Genomic DNA, 6,418 nt, shown 5'->3' on the forward strand with positions numbered 1-6,418 from the left:
TTGACGCTGTGATTTTTCTGTTGGCCTGTTCATTTATTTCAGACGGCATCAAACAGGCATAAAAAATATTTGATTCGACGTTCAATTCGCTTGTTCTTTTTTTTCACGCTGTGATTTTCCACGCTACTTTATGTTTGGTTACCGAGAAATGGGCACTCAGGTACAGGAGATTACGGGTTGACTCGACTCATGTCGGGTCGGGTCGATTTTTGCTATCATGAAAGATGGGTCACTGCGAGCCAGGCCCAGCACAAGCCGGGTTTGGTCGGTGTGCACCCCTAATCTAAACAATAGAGTTTTTAACATAAAATAAAATATTAAATATCACATAATGTTCTTAATGAAATAAAATCATTTAAATAAAATTATTTTCTGACTATATTATTTTCGGGACTTCACAATATTAAAAAGCTAACTTTAAAAATTAGACTTGGTTCAATAATACCAAAAGTACCCATCTTTAAAATAATTTTAGACATTTAAATATTTTGAAGATTTTGAAACACTGAGCTCCATTTCAAATCACCCGCTAGCTTAAAAAATACCACTTCGATATTTAAAACACGTGTATGAAACTCGTGACCAATCGAGAGAAAAGAGTGGTTGGTCATACACAATAACACTAAAAATACTCATTTAAAATAATTTTGGACTTTTAAAATATTTCAAAAAATTTAAAACACTGGGCTTCATTGAAAAGTCATATGCTAATTTTAAAACACAGTTTTGAGGTTTAAAACACCAACGTGAAACTCGTGACCAATCAAGAGAAAAATAAGTGGTTGGTCACAGATTCAGTTCTAAAAAATATCCCAAACTCGACCGAACCGGACCTGTTGCACCTCTAGTAACTTGTAGCAATAATCAAATAACAATTACGATTTGACAAAATATATATTGTATCACATATTAATCGTAATGGGGAGTGGAGTCATCCTTATACACGTAAAAAATATATAAGCATTATTACCTATTTTAATAATAGATATTTGTGTATTTGTTGCAATATTAATTATTTGTCTTATGTGCATGAAAAAATGGTTGACTTGCACGCATATTGAATCTACTCTGATCAAAATTTCTCAACCAATGATATTTGCATTTTCACAAAAACTTTTGGGTCCACGTTCATAATATTTGAGGGGTTTGGATCTTAGCGTCAAGCCTTTTAGCTCATCCTCATCATCCAATAATGTTTCTAGCAGTTCTAGAGATTTAGATTCAAGTTGCCTCTTAACAATTGATTTTATAATTTTACTATTGATTGTGTATGAACTATATATTTTTTTACTATTTAGTTTGAACTTCGAAAAAGAATGAGATTGTTTTTTATGTTTCTTGAACAATTTCTAATGTGTTTTTGAAGATATTATGCATGTTTATTAAAACTTTCTTATTATTTGAGAAAATTATTCCTAACTGTTTTAAGGCCCTAAAATTGTTCGAACAAATTTTATCCAGAATTTGAACTAGTACATTTACATTCGAAAGGACATTGTATGCAATTTGCATTCAAACGTATCCATACCGATCGATTAGAGATGCAACCTTATAATGTAATTAGCGTTGTGTTTGAACGTGATAACTATTTGAATGGTTTCTCACACCATGAACATTACATATACGTTCGACCATTAAATGTACCATTCAAACGTGTCTCCAAATAATATGGTCAAATGTATTTGAATTCAACTGAACATTCAATGCAATGTGTTCAAACATACTATGGCATTTGAACACAATGAGTTAACCGTTCGGATGTGAATTTAGGACGAAAAGTTTTCATCTTAGAATTAGATTTATGTTTGAATGCCATCAAATGGTTTCATTAAATTTTGTCCCAAAAAAAGAGTTTTTGGAATAAAAAGTGGAATTTCATCCCAAAAAATCTTTTGGGACAACGATGATAGGATAAATATTTTTCATTACCAAAACAATTTGGGGGACGAAAATGTTACTTTTTGGAATGAAAATTTTTGTTCTAAAAAATCTTTTCTGTTGTTGTACTGTACGACTAAAATTGCCTGTCATAAAAACTTGAAAGCAACAAAAAGACTTTAAAGGAGCTGCAATTAGTTGGGTTAACTCTGAAATCTTGAAAACTCAAAACTCTTTATTTCTTTGTTTTTATTCATTGCTGCAATAGCTAGCCATATCATATAAATTAAGAGACTTTACTAATTCTCTATTAATTTCATGCTGGGTGGGCCTCTATAATTGATGGAAAAGCAGGAATCTTGATGATCTTGTGGTGGGGAAAGCCTCCTTCTTAGAGCAATTTCTTCCAATCCAGCTCTGTCCTCTCCTTTCCACTCAGGGCGAGAATCATCATTATCAAATCGAATACTAAGCCTGTCTCATCAAATGGTCCATTTCCATTGGGCTCTAGAACATGTTCCGCAATAATAATCTTCCCAGTCTTCTTTGGTATGGCCTTTGCACAGTTTTTCAAGATCTTGATACAATCTTCATCGCTAAAACCGTGCAGTACTCGCTACATGTAGTGTTAATACAATAAGGCAAGCATGTATTTATATTCAAATTATTATTTTTTATTCTTTCCAGGATTGTGGACTGTTTCACCCTACAGTAGTCTGTTTGCAAGATATAAAAATTAATTTCATGCTACATATGTATATATAGGATAATTTTGTTAAGAACGAGAATTAAAAATCTTCTATATTTTTTCTTAAAACTACATGAAGAGGTTTTGTATATGAATTAACAATTTGGTTCCCACATAAGTAAAATCTCTAGCTAGATTTTCATTTTTCAGGGTCCTAGTGGAAGAATAGAGATTTATTTATTTTTAAATAAGAGTACATCCTTTATAATCCAGTTGAACTTCTGAGGTAAAAATATAGATATGGCATATATATTTGGCTTACATCTAATCAAACAAATGGTTGAAATGTCATCTAACATGTTAAGCTAGCAAATGAATGAACGAGACTAATATTTGTGAATCTACTCAAACATTGATAAATTGATCTGAGACTGATGATTGGGTCGATTAATAACCTTTAATAGAATTGCATCAGCATTGGGAATGGCCTCAAACATGTTACCCTCAATATGGGCGACCCCTTGGTGCATTGGTGCCGTTGTGATGACATGAGGTAGATCGAAGTTGATGGCTTTGATGTATGGGTGTGCTTTCACAATCTTAGCCACCATCTCACTAGTACCACCTCCCACATCCACCAACGAGCCATTAATGGAACCGAACCCATCTCTGTATCCCCATAAGATGCGCTCTGCCACGACCTTGGCCATGCATGCCATTGCATCGTCGAACATTTTATTGAATTTAGGGTTTTTGTGGGCAAAGTCTTTGACCTCACATCCATGGACCTTGCTGAAAGCAGTGCCACCTTCCTTGACACATTGGCTAAGGCAAAGTCATGAAGTCATTAACTCTGGATGGCTTTGCATCAGTATGAATGGAACAGGCTAAATTCAGAGCCTTGCATGAGCCATCTTGGTGTATGAGGTGTCAGCCCATAGAGAGTTATCTCCCCACAGTCTGATGGCTGATGATGAGTGGTGAAGATATCTTTGCGCACTAGCAATCTCATTAAGCGTGCGAGGTTGTCGATGTTTAGAGAGGGAGAGTCTATGCCAGCAGCTATTTGGGATAGAGTGATTGGGCCACCATGGGAGTGTATGATGTCAACAATGCCGAGCTCCAAGGCACATCTTAGTGCCATGGAGTTCGTAAAGGCAAATATGTTTCCCCAAAGCTTTGCTTTGCCTTGTATCATTGCCTCCATAGTTGTGAGTTCCATTTTCTCACTCTCTTGTAGGATACTACTTGTGTGCTTTCAATTGGTATATTAAGAGAGAGTAGAGTTTGGTAGCTACATGCCCCTCCCTGTGGGGAGGGAAGGTAGAACTCCCAAAGCCGGTGCCATGGATCCTTGGGAGCTATCTTAAACCCCATAAATCCTCCTAATTAATGCAATCTATGATAAATTTTGAGAAATAAAGTAACTTGCTCTTTGACCATATAACTCCACTAATTCTTAGCACTACAACACAATTTGTATTTTGTGATAGGGAAAACCATCACAAAAAATGACCAAAACGTCACCAAATATATGTATTAAACCAAACGGCATCGTTTTAGTCTTAAGAAGGGGGCAAACATTGTAGTAGATGCACTATCAAAAAGTGCTCTAAGTAATTCTGAAGAGACAGCTGAGTTAGAGAGCTGTCCTTCTTGTATTGTTTCTCTCATTTGGGGATTATTGATCAATGAAGAGGTTATTCTTCTTTTGAGAAAAAAAAAAAAAATACAAATTTATTCTATATTTGTATTTTGTTAATCTAGTACATATATATAATTTATATATGGATTCTTTACTTCTCCTATATTTTCTATCTCCTAATTCTATGTCCTATATATATAATAATCACAAATGAAAATATAATAAAAAATAACAAAATAACATATATTCACAATAATCACAAATCAAAATGTTCTCAACATATTGTGACCAAATGACAACAAATTCACAACATTTTCACATAAACTTCCAATATTTCCAACATATTCAATAAACGTTCACAAACAAATTCACGATTTACTCTCATATTCCCAACATATTCAATAAAACTTCATAATCAAATTCACAATATATTCACAAAACCACAACATATTCAATAAATAGTCACAAACAAATTCACAATATATACTATTTCTAACATATTCAATAAAACTTCACAAATAAATTTACAATACATTCACATATTTCCAACATATTCAATAGATATTCACAAACATATTCGTAATATATTCACATATTTCCAACATATCTAATAAATAGTCACACACAAATTCACAATATATTCACAAAACCACAACATATTTAATAAATATTCACATATTTCCGACATATTCAATAAATATTCACAAAACCACAACATATTCAATACATATTCACAAACAATATCACACTATATTCACAAAAGCAAAACATATTCACAATCAATTCACAAAAAATACAACATATTCACAAAAGTTTTTAGAAATATACCTAGCCCAACAAATGACTTTACAAATCAAATGGTTCAACAAGCCCCAACAAATAATCCTTAAAAAAAAAAAAACACAATACTAGTTAGAAATACTAAACAACACATCCTTACAAAAAAATATTTTACAAAAAACACCAAAAAAAACACAAAGAAAAATAACTTTTTCCTTACCCCTCTTCAAGAGCAAAGCAAAATACACTCAATAGGAAGGAGAAAATCTCTCACTCAAGCTCTATCTCACGCAAGATCCACTACAAGGATTTAGGGTTTTTGCAGCGCCTAAAATCCTTGTAAATACTATCTAAAAATGCTGTAATTGATCAATTGCAGCGTTATTACCCTCCTTGCATGTTCGACAGTATAAACCCTTTATTTTTTATCAATAGCAACGTAATTGAAAAAATGCTGCAAAAGCCATCTTTTGCAGCGTTTCTAAACCGCTGCAAAGACAAAAATATCACGCTGCAAAAGGCCACTCCATCTGAGTGCATTGGCGCTGCAACTGATCTATTGCAGCAAAATTTATCCTTCCTATATCATTAAATTTCGCTGCAATAGCCTCCCAACAACAACAGCGCTACATTAGGTTCGTTGCTTTTGTAATTTTTTGCAACACTTAAAATCGCTGCAATTGATTTATAAGCGCTACAATTTGTATACGTCAAAAGCAACATACTATTCTAGCGCTGCTTTTGATGCTTTTTACAGCGTCTATTTATCGCTGCAAAAACCATAAAAACGTTGTAAATGTGCCAGTATCAAAAGCAACGCTTGGTTCCTTTGTTGCATTTCGCATTTTTTAAGGACTAAAATCGCTGAAACTGATAATTTGTGAAGAATTTTGGTCTATTTGCATCGACCAAAAATCGCTGCAAATACTCAATTACAAAATTTAAAAAAAAAATTACTACCAAAGCTGTAGTAATTTTTTTACACTTGCATATAATCTGCTTGACATTCATACATTCATCCAAATCCACTTGCACACTATTTCAACTAACAACTATTCAAGAACTGTGTCTCTTCCAAAGTCCATGACAATACTTATATTTCATTTTTGGTGATGGTTTACTTTATAGAACCCCTTTCATCATTACAATAATATATTCGGTAGCATTTCTAAAGGGATGATATATGCCAGATGAATGATAGATAATGGCATTTCCATGGGCATCTAAAGAATATTACAACCAGCAAGGTGTGGACCATTCTGACATAACTCTAAGATAATGCTCAATAAGACCTGCAAATTTTGTTATTATAGAAAAGTGCTTAAGGTGAAGTGCAAAGCTGGGAGTTAAACTCTGGATCTCTTTTTCAGATAATTAATTAAAACTGATGGAATGAAGTGAATTAAATCGTCAAATTTCTATTCTAA

General features: G+C 33.3%; 1 pseudogene; it reads right to left on the minus strand.

Moving 5' to 3' along the window:
* Positions 1-2,098: 2,098 nt before the first annotated feature.
* LOC122305821 lies at positions 2,099-3,932 on the minus strand (annotated as a pseudogene).
* Positions 3,933-6,418: the final 2,486 nt, after the last annotated feature.

This window comes from Carya illinoinensis, chromosome 3, assembly GCF_018687715.1.
Source record: "Carya illinoinensis cultivar Pawnee chromosome 3, C.illinoinensisPawnee_v1, whole genome shotgun sequence".
Taxonomy (NCBI): Eukaryota; Viridiplantae; Streptophyta; class Magnoliopsida; order Fagales; family Juglandaceae; genus Carya; species Carya illinoinensis.